The sequence below is a fragment of the Excalfactoria chinensis genome, chromosome Z (assembly GCF_039878825.1).
Source record: "Excalfactoria chinensis isolate bCotChi1 chromosome Z, bCotChi1.hap2, whole genome shotgun sequence".
Classification (NCBI taxonomy): domain Eukaryota; kingdom Metazoa; phylum Chordata; class Aves; order Galliformes; family Phasianidae; genus Excalfactoria; species Excalfactoria chinensis.
The window spans coordinates 65,152,937-65,172,647 of record NC_092857.1 but is presented as its reverse complement, the minus strand read 5'-3'; positions in this window follow the sequence as shown (position 1 = coordinate 65,172,647).

Below are 19,711 nucleotides of genomic sequence, written 5' to 3'. Positions count from 1 at the left end.
TGACCTGAGTCTCAGCTCATGGAAAGGGGACTGACTAAAAGAAAGACATAATATGGGTCTTAGAGTTTTAGATCATCTGAAAAACTAGCATTTCACATCAGATTACAACCATGTAGTATTTTGTTCAGGATTTAGTAGATGATATTAGTCAGTATAAGAAATAAATTTCAGAACAGGTTAACCTTGAAAAAAAACATTTGTTATGCTGGATGATTTCCCAGACTATCTCCATAGCTGATATTTGCCAAGACAAAAGTACTTGTTAATAAAAATCATGATGTGTGAACACACATCAGGTAAATCAGCTGTCATTCAGTATGTTGGATAGATACTGTTAAAATGCAATGATAACAGTTTTTCATGAAATTCTTCTAGGCGGCACTCTGTACGCAGTGATGTCTACAGGGAATAACCACTGCTTTATGGGTACTAATATTTCTGCGGGACAGAATCCAGATATTGACATGTTATGTTGTTGCACAAAAAGCTCCTTTCAACTCATTTTCTCTGAGTGATATCTCAGTTAAACAAAGTCACAGTTTCATACCTTAAACTATTCAGCAACTCCCCTCTTTTTTCTTTTGTCACATTGCAGGTATGTAGAAAACAAAACTTTCATTTCATTTGAAGTCATAACAAATATCCCATCCATTTATTGGTGTGAACTGACAAGGAGTATCTCATTTCAATACATCAAGAGAAATTGTTTAGTCAGGATCAAAATACTCTCTTGCAGAGGAATCATATGGCATATGGTTGCTGATTGGATGCTTGTATGAGCGGATCACTCACTTTATGCTCAGCCACAGGTAGCTACTAGAATCTCTGTGATGCAGTGATACATGTCTCTTACTGTGTGCATACAGTGCCTGTCACACTGTAAGAACACATGTAAGAACAAGTACAGCTGTTTGGAAGATATAGATTGCTGCTGTGCATAAACATATACATGGCTTCTGCTACCTGAAGAGGACTGTTCCTGCAATAATTCCTGGTATTCAGAAAGCAAGTGGGAAAGCAAAATGACAATAAATTATGATGACATAACACTTCAGAAAACAATTTTATGCTTTTTTATTTTCTCTATAACTTAATACTTTCTGTTATAAGGCCTGGGGGAAAGCCTGAAGTAGTCAGTAGGGTAAAGACTACACGTCTTTCATATTTAGTTAAAAGGTAGAAACTTGCTGCAGGAGTCACAGCACTGCAGGGACTCTGCATCTGCCATTCAACTCTTTATTAATCTAGAAATGTTAAAAAAGACACTGAGAAACATGGATAGAATAAAAATGAACTATTTTACTAAAAAATTACCCAAAGTTTACTGTATTAAGTGTTTACATGCAGGAATGTTTATAGTGCATCAAGCTGGGTAAACTTGTACACTAGCTCTTAATTGTGGTATGCAGTCTGTGACAACCATCTGCTTAAAATGGCTTGTTTTTTTGTTTTCTTCTCTCACTGAAATTAAAATATTGTCAAAACAATTTCTACAGGGCTTGCAAGATAACAGAAGAACTGATGTTACAAGGCCTTTTTGGATTAGTGTTACAACTTCAAACAGTAACAAACACATAATCCTGAAGTAAAAACATAAATTTGCATTAATACTGACATAAAATAAGAACGGGATTTACAAAATCTACTGTGCTTTTGTTTATTAGGAATGAAAACTCTGTAATAGTTTGATTGTTGTGCAATATAGAATTATAGAACTGCTCAGGTAGGAAAAGAACTTCAAGATCTTTAAGTCCGACCACAACCTTACCATACTACTCTAACAAGCCACCATTAAATCATGTCCCTGAGCACCATACAGAAGAATTGGTTACTTCTTTCATATGAACAGTCATGGGGTGGGTTTTTTTTGTTTGTTTGTTTGGGTTTTTTTGTTTTGTGTTGTTGTTGTTTGTTTGTTTGTTGTATTTTCTTTGATTTTTTCCTCCCTTCCAGTCTTCGTCCCTCCCCTTCCCTTATTTCTCCTCCTCTTCTTTTTCCAGCTAGCTAACAATTTGTGGTATTTCCCTTGTTAGGATGATATGGAATCTCTTGCACCTTTAAGTAGACTAAATCTAGGGGGAATTATTAATAGGTACTAATGCTTTTGCTTAGAGAATTAATTATTAAGGATTCTCAAACCTTTTCAGCTCTAAATTGTTAGTTTAAACCCATAGTAAGGTGGGAAAGACTGGAACCATTTATAAATGGCATTGTTTGTTGTTTTGTTGTTTTGTTTTGTTTTGTTTTGTTTTTCCCATGGCAAAAGGTTGATAGTTCAGTTCAGATTCTACTAATCAAGAACATGCTTCTTATTATCTACCTGATGAAACAGGGAGCCTTTATGATTAGCTCTGTGAGACATGAGGCTGCCTGAACAGTGTGGAGAGTGAGTGCACTCTGGGTACCTGCGATCATTTTTTGTGGCTGGATCCTTAATCATTGTGAACATTGATGCTGAATTAGTTTATATCAGCTAGGAAGTGAGTAAACTCATCTCTAGCCATAAAGTCTTAACTTCATCCTGTAATAACACAGCTCACAGGCAGGTGAATGAAACATGAACTAGTGGCTGCAGTCACGATGGGGAAACCCAAGCAGAAAGGTGTCCTTCAGGGTGTGGAAATGACATGCTTTAATGCTGACCTGTAGGAATCTATGTGAGTATGATTTAGGGTCTAGAAAATCCCATTTCTTCCTTGTAGATCTAGGTAGGAAATGAGGAGAAGTGTTTCCCCAGCACATATCAGTCATTTCCTGAAATGAGGGCACAGTGCCCATGGAAACTGGCAGCTCTAGTGCATGCTTATTTTCAAAGCTAGGCTGCAGTGCTGCCAGTTCTCATGAGAGAGGAGTGATACAGCAGAGGTGTGAGCCAAGGGCAAAACCAGATTCAGAACAACGGCAGCTGCTCCAGAGTTTATGGTGGAATCTCCCATCAACCACTGACTGCCTCTCAGTCAGATAAGGATTTCCTCTTCTTCCAGAAGCCCAGCTCCAGTTTCACTGGGCCATATAGGCTGACCTACTCCGAGACCTGGAAATATCTTGGGAAAAATAATTTTGAGATAAAATTGAGAGAAATTGAATGTAGATCTAAAAGACTACAGGAGAAACAACAGTAGGTGTAGAGTCAAAGATGCTCCTTAGTTTGGAGACCAGGAGATGCTGACCAGAAGTGCTCAGTGCAGGGACATACATGGAGAAAGGAGAGGCAAGGAGTCTCACAGTCACAGTGTTTCCTGACTCCCCATCCTGTCTAGTTTCTTGTTGTTGTTTCTTTGTTTGTTTTTAAATGTTTGCCTTTGTTAAATTAACAAAACGAGCCACAGTTCTGGGAGCAACACTGAAGTCGACATACCTTATATCTGCTTTTTTAGATGGGAAGTTAGTCTTCACTGAGCTCCCTATTGCTACAGCTAACATGCTTTGCTATACCTCAGCTGGCTTGTTTAGAAGTAACTTATTTCCACTAATGCACGGGATTATTTGGGACAAAACAGTGCCTCTCTGTACACGTTTCTTCAGCCCACGATGTGGTAAGTTATATTCCTAAAAATCCCACTCAGAATGTTCTTAAGTATTTTCTATTCTTCCCTTTTCTTCTATGAGGTTTTCACTGAGATGTGGAGGCACCCTTTGCATGTGTTTTTTTAACCCAATTTTAGATTTAAAATATTTGTATCACATGATTTTTGTATTTTTGTTTGAAGTGTATAGACCAAAATGTGTTATCAATACAGGAATGTTGCTTACATTCTTAAAACAACATTGTTAAATTATTTCCACAGTACAAGCCAGTGCCATTTTAGTGACAAAACAGATTTTGTTTTAGAACAGCTATATAATTTGGATAGGAAAAGTGACTTTTTATCAAGGAATGGAGAGGTATGTAAAAAAGTGACATTCTATTTCCCAAAAGTAAACTAAAGCATTCAATAGCAACATATTTTGAAACAAAGTATGTTGACAGACTAACTTTAGTTATCTCCCAAAGCTCACAATTGGCAGAATGAGATGGTAAATTTGGCTACATGTTGTGCATCAATTGCTTCATGCTAGCTTTCACTGCTATTTGCAGCCTTTTAAAACAAAATATACAGGAAGTAACAAGAACCTGAAATCTTAACATACATATTACATTGTGCACTCAATTCTGTGTGACTGTTATTAAAGCATCCCTCTTTCAGTCTGAAGCTGAGCAAATTGCAACTCATGTTCAGAAGAAGATAAAAGTATGTAATTCAGAAGCAATTCTGAAGTCAGGAATTTAATGTCATAAAATAAAAGTATTGGGACTTTTTGTTGCTGCTCTGAGGAAAGAATACAGCAAAAGCTATTCAAGTCTGTATCATACTTGGAGTTAAAATGGTGTCACTAGAAATAGGGAGTTATTCAACTTTCAGGAGGGATGTGTGGTATGGAAGTTACTACTGCGTACCAGACGGAGCAGAAAAGCCTCAGTAGGCACGTTACTGAACTGGGCAGCATGGACTGCTTATAGTCAATTGCCCCTGCAGACATGTTATGAAAGAAAAACAAAGCTCTACGCCAGTTGCTGGCCCCAAATGGTCACTGCCATCAGCAGAGGGAAAAATTCCAAATATATGATGTTTCTTGCCAAGAACAAAGACTGAGCTGCTCACAAAAGCCTCTTAAAACTCAAAAGCTTTTTCTTGATAACATAAGAGAATAAAGCTGCTGATAAATATTAATGCATGCTCCTTCTATTAATGATTGCATGCATTTGGTATGTTTTTATCTCTTTTTGTTCTTGATATTTATTCCTTCTTCTCTGTTTTCAGTGTGGCTTCAGATAAAACACAATGAGAAAATGCACTGCTCTCCTTGTGAAAAAATTGAGATTCAGAAGTTGCTATTTCTACTTTCTGAGTTAAGTTACTCCCTAAGCTATACACTCTATGTAGTCTGAGAATCTTAAATTCAGAGCGTTTGCCAAAAAGCAAATTCAATTCTGGTCTTCAAAATACAAACAAATGCACTCAATTTCATTTTCTTTTGATGCTGTCAAGTATACAATTTCCACTGTTTATTTTTATATATATATTTTTTTTTTCAACCAGCATTACAAGTTAGGATTGTATGGATGATTCACACCATAAATTGAGCCAAAGGTAAAAAGGCATTGTAATTCTGTTTGGATGAGATATGATATTACAGAACTATCAATCAAGACAGTTCGCAATTAATCCATTACATAAGTACTTATCTTAAATAAGTAAATAAGGCTCTTAAATAACAGAAAATGGAAAATGTTTTCTATTTATAAGAACGTTTTGCAAAACTGGTTTGATTCCAGTAATTTGCAGTTTCTTGAGAAAGATTATTTTCAAACAGGTATCCTGTCTTATGATTTGGTCACTATCACAGACAGTCTGACTTTACATATAGAGTATATTGGCTTGTATTCTACAATTGTAATGGTCCACTTGCAGTTTAAGCTTAATTTAGAGTAGCTGAGAGCAAAATTTATTAAAAAGGCTAAGTTCAGGGTTGAAGGCATAACAAATCTCTAGGGAGTGTTTTATACTTCTGATTTTCTAATTATTCATTTCCTGAATGATAAAAGTCTCTAAGTACTTCAGAAGAAGCTGGAATTTGATTATCCTGAGTGATGCTCAAATGACATAGAAAAGTCTTCATTAGAAATTTAAGCGTAAGAATTAGGCCTCATGTAGCAGATGCAAAGATAGATGATGAGCTGCACAAGAGGATAAAATGTGTAGGAACAGTTGTTCTTATAAAAGTTTGCAGCCAGGAGTGCGCTAGCCTAACTCATGCAAGGTGGTATATTGTAAGCTGCACTGCAATTGTAGCTTCACATTTGTTCTTAACAACTTGAGAGATATTTGTTGGCTGCTGAACTAAGCTCAAAATTTTTATTGAAGTATTAAGTTTATTAAAAATATATATTTTTAATTAATTTCATTTAAAAATTATTTCTTCTTCTTAAAAGCAGATGCTTAAACTCAAAATTTCATATGATGGATGTTGCTCAGATTTCAGTTCTGAGTCTGTATATGAGCCTACTCAGCTCCTACCTATCTCCTATCTCCTAAAGAGATATTTACCAAATTTTTGGCTTTTTTTTTTTTTTTTTTTTTTTTTTTTTTTTTCCCCCCTTTTCTGTTAATGATATATGCAATGTGAATTGCACAGAGAAATCCAGTGAACTCAGTGATTTATCAGACTCAACATCATTTACAGATCTGTCTTTACATTTGATCCTTTTCCAGGACTGCAGCTTACAAGTTGGCAGAATTTTTTGGATAGATAACTTTTATTTCTGAAGCTTTTAAGCACATCGGGCAATCCAATAACTCCTGGGAAGAAAGAATATTTTTCTCATTGACTATTAAATGATTGATAAATCAGAAGAGGAGAATATCCCAGGGAGACCTGCTGTTCATTTACCTATTCAGAACAATTTAATATAATAATCCTTAATATAGAGTAATAATAACGTAAAATTGTAATCATATTGCTTCTACAAGCTTTTCCTCCTGGGTGGGTGACAGTTTGTTTAAACTACCAAATTCCTTTCCTGCCTTTCACCAGGTTTCCTGATGGGAAGGCTAAATAAGATTTGCTGACACTTTCTGTCAAAATTTGAACGGAAACATGTGGAATCATAAAATCCCTGCCACTTTTTGCCAGTGACATGACTTATTCAGTCTATGGTCTTTCCTACTATTAGCACACACGTACTCCTTCACTGGCAAGCATCCAGCTGTAATGAAATTTTTACTGTATGTAGAAATAAGGAAATGCATTATTGTGAATTTGCAACTTCAATACAACTTTGTGTTTGAAAGCACATCATAAGCCCTTATATGGATATTATGAAATCCTACACAGTTCAGTAGGTTCTACCAGCATTTAAAGTGGAAGCCAGAGGAAATCTTTCATAACTTCTCCAATATTTCATCTGGTAATGTTTTGATGAGTATCTAAAATATGTAACAGACATCTGGGATTTGGTTAACATCTGAACAATAGAAACTGATGTTGGTGTAAAAAGCAAGCAAACAGACAAAGCTGCCATAAACTCAAATGAAGGTGCTAATCTTAATATATGCAGAATGGCTAAAACATTAACTTTCATGGAACAATCTTCTACATTATTTTCATAGTTATACTTTCTTTCCATCCATCTATCAGTTTAAAGTAGATTTTCAGTAATAGAAAGTTTTCTGATTTTATTAAACACAAAACTATATAAATATATTTTACCTCTGCTTGTTTTTGAGTTGTGTTTTACTGAAAAAAAAGTCAACAACAACAATAAAACCCCAACAAACTAATTTAAAATCATTATGTTTTCCTTATCTCATAGGAGGTATAGTCCCCACACCTAAACTCATTCTTCGTAAATCAGGGAATTCATGTCCCGGGGTCTGAAATGTGTATTGTCTTAAACAAAGGAAAAATACAACATCTGTGATCAAAATATTTAAGTAGGAACATTACTGCATTTGGTATTGCTTTGTGGAGATTTAGTCTGACCTACCTTTGAAGTGTTTTGCCAATGTCATTTAACTAGTTTACTGTACTAGAAAAGAAACTGTACAGGAATGTGACTTACACAATCTGAGTTTTTGCCAGAGAATCCTGTACATTCTTCTGTTACTAGTAACTTTCAGTGGAAAATTTGTTGTAAGTTATTGCTATTAGATGAATTATGTTAATACTTTTGCCAGAAAATCTATCAGACCTACCTTTTACCTTATAGCTTCTTCAGTCAACAAAGATATGCACCCGTTTTGCCATATTGACCCAGCCTAGCTCTTGTAAGCAAAACTGTGAATTGTTAGAGCTATAAATTCCTTCCAGGTATCTAGATACTACAAAACTTAATGACCATAACCATCTCTGTCAGCTTTTATGTCAAGAAGTCTGTACAGACAAATGTAAATTCTGAGGCAGATTCAGTTTTATCTGTATATCTTACCTGATGAGAATTGTAAATAGATGTGGGACTAACCCAGATTGGGATAGACTGTATCTCTTTTCTTGTACCAGGATGCTTCACTTGTATGGTGCTGATGGTCAGGGCCTGCTTCTACATGAGATGTCTCTCTAAGACAAGTTGAGATGATGGTCTTCCCTTTCCAGGAACTGCTTTGTAGGATGTAACAGTGAGCTGGCTGCACAAAAGGGTGAAGTGGAGTTACTGGACAAAATTATCAGTCACAATCAGAAGGAAAAAAAAGTCATGAATAACCCCAAGAGAAAGGACAGTGATTGCAAAGGCAGCATAGTGTTACACAAAAGCCTTTCACCAGATCAAATATGGGCAATAATGACAACTGGACAAAGGGAATACAAAACACAGAGCAAGTGTATCCCTTGCAGATGATACCTGCCTCTGACTGGTACCTGAGAGATCTGCTTCTCTCTCAGTCTGAAGCTATCACTGAGTCTGTTGAGTCTGACTGTATTCATTCCAAGCTATTATGATTTGATTCTTCACATGCTTGTGAAAATTAAATAATAATAATAATAATAATAATTACTGTATTTTGGAAAAAAAAAAAAAAAAAAAAAACAAAAACATCCACAATTATTATATAATTTATCTTTAGGAATGTTTTCCTTATATAAGAAAAATATTGTTTTTAAGTATGTTTTATACTTTGGATTTTTGCCTTTGTTAACATTAGGAATAATAAATGTGTAATTGCCTAAGAAACTGAGAAAGCTTGTTTATCAAAGCATTCATTTCACTGTATTTTCATTACATTTTTTACAGTTTTGTTTTTCCTTATTTATTTATTTCTTCATTTATTTTACAAACAGTTTTAGGTGAATTTTGCTGTAATGCATTATTTCTATTAGAATATACATTAAAAAAAACAAACAAACAAAAAAAAAGAATAGGGAGAGCCAAATGTTACATTTTGAAGGATATATTGCTCTCCTAGAATGCAGTATACTTCTGTTTTGGGTAAGACAGCCTTAATACTACAGTTCAAACTTAACTCTTGTTGGGCCACCCATAACAAGTAGAGGGAGGTTTTGTTTTTGTTTTTGTTTTTGTTTTTTCTTTAAAGAATGGAACTGATGTTTTATTGACACATTCTTATTTCTGAATACTGAGAAAGTCTCTGTTGTTGTTTTTCATGTTCTTCTTCACATGTTCTACAACAATTGGAAATAGAGCATGGCTACACGCTTACCCATTTATGCATAAACCAGACATCGCTGATGAAGGCTGACCTCTAGTGAAGACAGACTATTGTGATATGATTTACAGATCATTCTACAGGTGACATGTTGGTCTTTTACATGTTTCACACTGGATTTTCATGAGGAGGGGACAATTAATTGTAGGATTTTTAGCACATGCAATTTTTTCCTATCATGAAACAAAATGAGACTGTATAAAAATCTCATGTGAAGTCACTGATAATAAAATTATCAAGTATCAGGAAAAAAAAAGTTAAATATTACTTTTAAGTTACTGTAGTCTCACTTCTACTGGAAAATTTATCATAACTTGGAAGAGTAACTACAGTATGATACTATATAAGTACCAGCTGTTCTCAAGTACTATATAAACATTCAGCAAATGTACCACTAAACAAGAAAATATAGCCCTGACCCAAAAACTTAACTGTAAATATATTTTAAATAATATAAATATACTTTATCTACAGATTTTGCAAACAAATTTAAAAGGATCATGTTTCAGATAAAAGAAACACTGGAAATTCCACTGAAAAAGTGGAATAGAAGATACTGGATTGTTTTAATAACCTTAAGTCAAAATACTAGCAGTCGACAAGTCCACTGTAGTTGTATGAATAAAATCTGTGATACATTATTACTTGCTATTTATCTTTAGTACCTTAAGGAATTGCAAAAATCTTAGAAATTTAAGAAGTTTTAGGCTGCAAGCAAAAATATGTTAGGAAACTGAAAGCCAGAATTTTTTATAATTTCATTGTTGTTCCTGTTGTTGAGTCTTCTAAGACAACAACTCAATGGTAATACCGGCTTGCTTTCTGGACAACCAGGCTGACAGATTCAAAGTGAATGGTGTTCGATCTAATTGGTGGCAGATTACCAGGTGTTCCTCAGAGTTCAGTCTTGGGGTCATTTTTATCAGTGATCTGGATGAGGCAATTGAGTGAACTCCTGAGTAATTTAACATAAATTACCAAGTTAGCTAGGACTGACAATCTTCTTGAGAGTATGAGACCTTAGCAAGAGGGATCTGGTTAGACTAGGATTTATGGTCCAAGTCCAATCATGTGACATTCAACAAAAATCCTACACTTGGGTCATGATGCAGTCATACAAGTTGTGAGAAGTGTGGCTGGAAAGTTAGCTGGCAGAAAAAGACCTAAAGGTGCTGGTTGATACCTGGCAAGCAGCCTGCACAAGTGACCAATGATGTCCTGGTTTGCAGCAAAAATAGTGAGGCCAACAGGACTAGGGAAATGATCATCCAGTTTTACATGACACTGGTGTGACTTCACCTGGGTACTGTGTTCAGTTTTGGGCCTCTCACTACAAAAATGTAATGGAGTTGCTCAAGAGTATGTAAAGTTCAACAAAACTGGTGAGGTGACTAGAAAATAAGAGTTATGAGAACTGACTGAGGGAACTGATCTTTTTTAGTCTGGAAAAGGTAGGCTTAGGGAACACCTCATCACCCTCTATGCCAAATGAGAGGAAGTAACACTGAGGAGCATGTCAGTTTATTTTCTCAGACAGTAAGTGATAGGACACAATGAATGGTTTCAAGATGAGCAGAGAAGAATTTCTTCATGGTCAAGCTTTGGAAGATGCTACCTAGGGAAGTGGTGGAGTCCACATCCCAGGAGGTATTCAAGAGACTTGTGAACATGGCAGTAATGGACATGATCTAATGATGAGACTCAGGATGGCAGGTTGATGGTTCGATTTAGTTATGCTGAGGCTCTTTTCCCACCCAGATTGTACAGCGATTTTATAATAACTTAATTCTACTGCTGATTAGATTTTAGAGGACTTTTAGTTGGTGGAAATACAGATAATGATTGTAGACGGGCATCTTGCAGAAATAAGCAGAGATTACATTCATTGATTTTCTGCCTTCTGAAGTTACAAACTTTAAACTACAGCTTACACTTTGAGAAACTGTAAGGACATGAGAAACATAAGGTCTGCCCCATGTTAAAGAATTTCTCACTATCCTAGTTTCAGCTGGAATGGAATTGTTTTCTTTCATGTTTTTGGTTCTATGAGAAAAGCAATGTTGATTACACACTGACGTTCAGAGTTGCTGATTGAAGGTGGTGAGCAATTGCTTGTGCATCACTTGTTTTATACATTCTTAAGTATATATGTATAGTTGTAACTATTATACTTTTCCTTTTCTTTACCTTAGTAAATAGTTTTATCTCAGCCCACGAGTAATATTTATTTTTCCCCCTCGCTGGGAAGAAGGGGAATGAGTGAAGTTGCTCAGCCACCTGCTGGCTTAAACCGCAACACTTACCCATACTGACTTGCGGAATCAAACTCTATAATCCAGAGACTGGTTATAAAGCAGGTATGTTTATTCCAGCGTTGCGCAGCGCCGGGTGCAAGGGGGATAGCTCCTCCAAACTTGCACACCGTAAGGAGAAAAGTGTGTTACAGATATAGGTCAAGCTAATACATAATCAATAGTCCCCTCCCCAGTTTGATTACATATTCATTACATTCCCTATGGCCCCATTCCCTTGCAACCCCATTCCCCCATTCCCCCTGACCCCATTCCCTGCGACCCTTGTTGTTGTTGTGGGATGACATTCTTCTTCTGTTTTCTTCTTGGTGTTATCTGCTGTTATAGTTCTCCCATGTCAGCGTCGTCTTTCCCGGGGTATCTAATCCTTCTTCTTGTCAGAGGTCTCCGGACAATTCCTTCTTATCTTTATTTCCCTCTTCTCCGGTTTTCTTTTGACTAAGTGTCTGTAATTCCTCCTTTCTCTGTCCTCCCTTAACATAAACTACCTATCTGTAACTACCCTTTGCCTTGGTGAGGCCACTTTTCCCTTTCTGTAGCAAAATGTTCCCCATTCAGCTACTATGGAGCCCTTTTTCACTATTCAGTTCCCCCCTTTTCTTTAATCTAGCAGGGCTTCCACCTGCTAGATTATTTTATTTTTTCTTGATGCATCCTGAAATAAGCCCCGCTCTCTACCTTTTGCCTTAGCTCATTCCTCTTCCATACCTCATATTCCCTTCTGGTATCCTGGCACAGACACAAAGAGCATCTTATAACAACACAAGCAAAACACACGAAGAGTAGTAAGGTGATGCAGGCTAAGAAAAGCTGTTTTAGTCATCCGAAGTTTGGCAACTAGTAAGTTTATCCCATAGTCCAGAGAAAACTGTTCCCCAATCAGTGTTATCCCTGCCTACCCCATGTTGCAATTCAACTTTGGGTAAACAGGATGCCTCCTCTTGGATTGTCCATCAGGCATCTGCAGCAGCATCCTGAACTGTTTCTAAGGTGACAGAAATTTTCATACAGTGATACCCCCCTTTTCTTGGGAGTTCTGTGAAATCAATTTGCCATTGTTGCCCTGGAAGGCCCCTTTGACCCTGTTCTTGGTACTGGGATTGTACTTTTTAGTGTTGATTTGCCCAATCTATTCTCTTATCTTCCCTTATAACCAATTTCCATAAAACTGGAACGTAACATTGTGTCCATCTGGGTTTGCACCCATCTGTCAGCTTGCTCTCTTCCCTTCTAAATCATTAATTAGACTCCTGTCCTCTTTAGAATATCTTACAGGTTTTGACTTGGGTTCAGAGATTTTAAGTTTACCGTCTGGAATTGAAGCCTTCTTCAACTGCCTGTTCTGCCATCTGATCTATCATCTTATTCTCTGTTTCCTGTGCTGTGTTACATTTCTGATGTCCTTTACAACCTATAGTAGCCATTGGTAGATTTACATCATGCTGTTTTCCTTGTGTGTGAGCAATCCTTGCTCTTTTCAGATGGTACTATGAGCATGTGGCACCCCAAACACATATTTAGCATCTGTCTATATAATTAAGACTCTCGTCAAGGCAGTTATTTCAGCCTTCTGAGGGGAAGTCCCCACAGCTGGTGACTGTGCTTCGATTACCTGGTCAGTAGCAGTTACTGCATGTCCTGCCTTACAGTCTCCTTGTCTCATCAAACTGCAGCTGTTGGTTAACCAGGTGTATTCTGCATCTTCTAAGGGTTCATCCTTCAGGTCCAACCGACCAGCTGGAATGTGCAGCTTCAGTTGTTTCAAAGCGGTCATGCAATCTGGGAGTTCTGCTAAGGAAAGATACTGGGTTGACAATATTAGTTACAATTATCTCTACATCACCCTGCATACCAGGATGGGCCTGGTATTTCAGGGATCTTTGGGGTGAGAGCCAATGTCCCCTTTTGCCTCCAATACAGTAAACACTGTATGAGATATTAAAATTAGTATCCTTTGGCCCAGTGTAGATTTATGGGCTTCCTGAATATTGAGCACCAGTGCACCCTGGCTATCCCTTACTCACTTCATGCTGTTTGAAGTTCACCATCAGTCAGTAGCTGTGTGTCCATGGTTGGCATCCTCCTGTTGTTACTGGGAACGTATGGAGCTCCTTGGCAGTTTGCAGCTCAGGGGTTTAGTAGATGGCTTCTTTCCTGGCAGTCCTTAAGGTTCAAAGCCCAGCTGTAATCTCATATTCCAAGTATGTCACTTGCTGTGGAGTAAGTTGTGCTTTCTGTAAACCAAGAAACTCAGCAAACTCTCAGTCTATTGTACACAGTTCTTTTGTTGCTGTGGCATCCATGTGCTGCAGTAAAGTTCCACCCTAGGATGGAGGATCCCAGGTCTCAAGTTCACGAATTGACCAGTTCTCAAAAACCATTAAGCTGTTCTCACAATCCTGGGTAACACTGTCCAGGTTAACTGACCTGGAAAGCCCTCTGTTAGGGCTTTCTTATTCAAAGGCAAATAACCTTAGGCTTCCTTTGGCCAAACCAGGCAGAGGAGACATCCCTCAAATCCAGAAGGTAAACTCCACCTATTCATTCCTTAATTTGGTTGATAAAGTGCATGGATTTTCCATGACTGAGTGTACCAATTCGATGATTCCCTTACTTGCCCTCATGTCTTCTACCAAACTAAAGCACTTGCTATTCAAAACTTTAGCAAATTGGCAAAATTGGAGTTTTGTACTTGAATTCCCATTCAATTAGTAATTAAAACTCAAAAAAAATATCTATTATTTCTTTTATCCTTCTACAGTCACATAACCTCAAAGGGCATCACTTTATCCTGACTGGGTGAGCCCTTGCTTTTACTTCTATTTAGGGTTTCAACTTTGGCCCCAATGCCCACACCCCTAAGTGTCTTATTTGAGATTGCTGTAACTCCTGGGAGTACAACATTGTTGGTTTTTTTTTGTTGTTTTTTTTTTTGTTTGTTTGTTTGTTTGTTTTTTTCCAGTTTGTGTTAAAACCAGACTTACAATTTTAATTAGCTAATATTGTTTGACCCTTAGCCCCAGTTTTATTAAATTTCTTGCCAGGGTAACCTGACAGGTACAAGAATTCCTGTATTCCTACTTGGTTTATTTTGTTTGTTTTTTGTTTTTTTGTTTTTGTTTTTTGTTTGTTTGTTTGTTTGTTCTAGCTTATATTTAATTAATTCCAAAAGTAAGCCTTTTCTTGTTGGGCAGTAGCTTCTACTACTGTTACAAAACCATCGATGGGTAGTAAGAAGTTCCCATATCCATCAGAAAATGAACTACTTTATCCTGCTTCCCTAGTTGCAGTTTCATCAGTGTATCTGCTAGGGTAAACTTCCCAAGTTCTCATCATTCAGCTTTGCAATCAGAGGCAATTCCTTCTCACTCAGCTTGGTAGGATTTCTCTACCAGTGTCCCATTGCAGTTTGCACACTGCTTTCATTTCAGCCTCCCTGGGCTCTTCCAGCCCCCCTCCCCCTCCTTCCTCGTGGGGGATCTCTGGGTCCTACGGCCCTACTCTAGCACCACAACAGTAACGGCTGTTATTATTCTCAATTCTCTGAACATCTCTTTTTCTCAATCAGGTGGTTTTTTTTGTTTTTGTTTTGTTTTGTTTTTCCCATATTGTGCACTTCTCTTCAGTCCTGACATCCCGGCTACATCTTGCTTATCTTTGCCAGCCTCAACCTGTGTCCTTCCCAAACTTTCGCACTTTCCAAACTGTCATTATTACATTTCACCTCCTCTCCAGAGCCATCCAGTGCTAACACTGGGATTTCACGTTTCCTAGATCTCTGCACATTCTCACTTCCAGTGCCCTGTCCTCTCCACCTCCCCCTTCGCTGTTTACAGCAGCAGTCTCTGATCCTGGCTCTCCCTCTCACTCAGAGTTCTGCTTGCAGGGGAATGGTGCGGGGGGGTTGCTCTCATGCCAGCACAGATAAACTCACTTTCTCTTTAACCCTTTTTCCTCTGTACACTATTCCACTATTTGTACCCTCAGTTACACTTCCACATACCCTCAGTTACACTTCCATATACCCTGTTACACTTCTGTAAGCCATTAACAACTACACTTTCTTATACCAGTTTGTCCCATTCCCTTCAAAACCCACAGATTAAACAACACAGTTCTTCAGTTTCCGTAACCACCCTTAATACCATGTAACTTTCCCTTAGCAATCCGTATCGTTCAGTTATAAACATCTCGCCACAGAATCAGCACTGACTGATCCACCTCCCTTACACCTCTTCGCAGGCAGAACACAATATCACATAAATGGGTTGACACTCATTCCACACAGACATCCCTCTATATGTTCATTGTTCCCATCCTCCAGCTTATACATCAACCACCACTGATTACAATATTTAATCAGGGTTTTCCAGCTCAGGGTTCCTCCTTGTTCCCCAGCAGTATCTCACCAATGTGCCAGAATACACCCTATACACCCCAGGGGTGTACACTTGGGGACCTCCTTTCCCTGTGATCCCCCATCATAACTTAATCTAAACCACTGTACTATTTTACAAGTAGAAACACCTCCTCCCAGCTAGCCCCATATGCGTTTTACGACAGTGTATTTTACAATAACCAGTAATTTATAACACAAAAATAAACACATATTAGAACAAGGACAAACAAGTATTGGGGGGACAACTTTCGCTTCGTCCGTCCCCGGCCGTTTCCCTCGCGGGAGGACGGAACCGCGGGTCGGGACTCCGCACTCGCCCCGCAGCTGTGCTGCGTCTCACTCACACCACACTCACACGACAACAATCATTTGTTAAGCTTAACCAAAGATGTTAAGAACACCGGTGCTAGTTGTTGACTTACGTCACCTATATAGACAGCGCTGTATGATACCAATTATCCCAGGATTACCCAAATCACCCTGTAGGAGAGAGCAGACAAGCTCTGCCCTGTTAGCAATCACCTGAGAGCAATAGCTCTTTTACCATGCGTACGACTTACTGGCCCCTTTGTAGGCACTCCCTAGGGAGTCCTCCTAACCCAGCCGGCAACCTAACCTGTGAGCTCACATCCCTAGGGGGGGAGCACGCCGACTCCTCTATGCCCTGCGTAGGACGTCTCCTCATGACTTACGGGTCCCCCATTTCACATACCTGGTCCGCCGATAGAGGGTCCTTGTCTGCTCCTGCAGTGATCAGATGAGGGAGGGGAGTTCTTCCGAGAAATCTCGGGGCGCGCCAAAGGTGTCCCCTTTCTCAGCTGGTCCTGCAGCTGAACAGAGAGGTCCCATCTGGGGTGCCAAATTGACTTGCGGAATCAAACTCTATAATCCAGAGACTGGTTATAAAGCAGGTATGTTTATTCCAGCGTTGCGCAGCGCCGGGTGCAAGGGGGATAGCTCCTCCAAACTTGCACACCGTAAGGAGAAAAGTGTGTTACAGATATAGGTCAAGCTAATACATAATCAATAGTCCCCTCCCCAGTTTGATTACATATTCATTACATTCCCTATGGCCCCATTCCCTTGCAACCCCATTCCCCCATTCCCCCTGACCCCATTCCCTGCGACCCTTGTTGTTGTTGTGGGATGACATTCTTCTTCTGTTTTCTTCTTGGTGTTATCTGCTGTTATAGTTCTCCCATGTCAGCGTCGTCTTTCCCGGGGTATCTAATCCTTCTTCTTGTCAGAGGTCTCCGGACAATTCCTTCTTATCTTTATTTCCCTCTTCTCCGGTTTTCTTTTGACTAAGTGTCTGTAATTCCTCCTTTCTCTGTCCTCCCTTAACATAAACTACCTATCTGTAACTACCCTTTGCCTTGGTGAGGCCACTTTTCCCTTTCTGTAGCAAAATGTTCCCCATTCAGCTACTATGGAGCCCTTTTTCACTATTCAATACCCGATATGTTTTTTGCTACATTTAAAGTAATTAGATCTACAAGAAAAGCTGAAGGATAGTGAAAATAGATGAAGCTATACACACTGGCAGAATATTGAATTTACCAGTGAAAAAATAAGGACAAGAGATAGATGCTGTGGGGAAAACTGCTACTATTTACAATTGTATGCTCAGTAAAATCAAAAGAAAATGGGGATTCTTAGTTTTCTCCTCCACAAAATATGCTGCGTGATCATTGAAACAAATAACAATAAGGATCATGAGTGATATTGTTTATATAGATATATTTGGAATGCTAAATTCACTGTTCATAATCATGGTATGTTCCCAGCCTTCATCCACAGCGGACTTGTAGATAAATGTGGAAGTAGGAGATGTCGATGCAATAGTCACAATCTGATATACTTCTGTCTAGCTAGATCAGCATTGCCTCCAGATGTTGACCTTCGACACTTGTCATCTCACCTCACAAGGCAGTTGCTGAGGAGACAGAGGTGGCCAGTTTTAGGGTTCTTCTGTGTTTGTAACCCATCAGTGGCAGGTCTGAGTGATACAGCTATTTGATATTTATATTTAAACTTGTGTCTGAGCATACCTAGGTGCTTTTGATAAATCTGTCTAGATATGAATAAATATGACAGTTTCTCTGTTAATTAGGTTCCAGACTCACACTTTTAATGACTGTTTTTTAATGATCTGAATGACTTCCATAAAGAAACTGCATCAAGAAGACTTCACTATTTCAGTAGCAAGATAGATAGAATTGTTTTCTTTAAACATTTTTTACTTTTTTGTGAGATTTTGTTTTTCTTCTTGAAGAACTGAGAAGTAAACTAAAACACAATTGGTCCAACAGTATTGTTCTGCAGGAAAAAAAGGGGTGGTGGAAAGTACACCACCAGCATTCCTGTGAAATGGAAGTCATTTTATCACAGGGAAATATCTGGTGAGAAAATTCCTATCATTTCTAACTCAAATACAAGACCAGCTTCATGCTAGCAGGCGATTAGCAAAGAAAAAAGAAAAAGAAAAAAAGAAAAAAAGGAAGCACAATCCAAGCTCTAAATGTTGCTTTAATGATATATGCTAAATAGATGTAAATTTAAACTTTGTCTGCAGTTACTGTTGGAGACAAAATCTTAATCCTTAAAGAAAATAACCCCATGGGTCAGATGATCTACCTACATGTGGTGATGGAGGAATAATAGACATGAAAAGATTCAAAACTTAAGGAAATGTAGTTTGATCAGCATAGTAACTAGAATCATCCCCTCCCAGGCAGAGATCTGATTTTCTTGTCTTACTATGGGGTAATTAAGGCTGCTTCTCTTGATCTGCTTTGGACAGTTCTCAAGGTTAATACTTTACAATGCACATCATTAAAATCTATACTATCACACTAAAATGAACAAAAACACTGCACTTGGCAAGAGATTAACATACACTATATAGCAGGGAGTGGGACCTCAGAAATGCCTTGCATAGCATTGGATGATAAGCTTGCCAAAAGAAAGTAAGGTGACTCCCCTAGGAGTGCATGGCCAAGATTAAGAGCAACTATTCAATGAGTATTATGCTTTCCTCTTTCTGGGGGAGTACTCCTTCACCTGATACAATCATGGCCTGTTGCAGAGCAGTAGCTTATTTTTACTGCTGGAGATTATTTCTTTGAATCTCAGAGACCTGAGGAGTCCCAGGTTTACAAAAGGGAGTGAGTCACAGCAGAAGCCACAACAGAGACCATAACATGAGAAAGAGCAAAAGAGGAGGAAAAGTAATGTGAAGAGGAAGAAAAAAGGGGAGAGATGGTGAGCTGACACCAAAGACAGATGAAATTAATACTTCTCATGGTTTCTTGGGGGATATGGTTTTATACATTTTGCATCCTATTAATTTTGATGGAGAAATATTAAAACTGCAAGAGTGCTGAAGACAAATTAACTCATCAATTGCATGTATGCAACAGTGGAGACTGAGTTTATCTCACCATTTCCAATGACAATAAAACTAATTACTAATTCATGGAACCTTCATGGAAATCTGCACTCATTGCCACTTAATCAATGTGTAACTCTAACAGTGTGAACAGTTAGATATTCAATTAGAAAATACAGCTATAGAATGACAAAAACAGGAAAACACAAAACAGTTTAGTTTGTGTTTGTTTTAGTTTAAGTATACTCACTCGTGAACTTTCCACCTAAGACTTTCGAGCCGTTTCTCAACCGTGGGATGTGACTGCAATACAATTTTTTCTTTTCATAATTAGGTTCTAGCACCCATCAGGGGAGCTGGACATGTAGCTTTCAGGCATAATGAACTTCAGGAATGCAGAAAATAG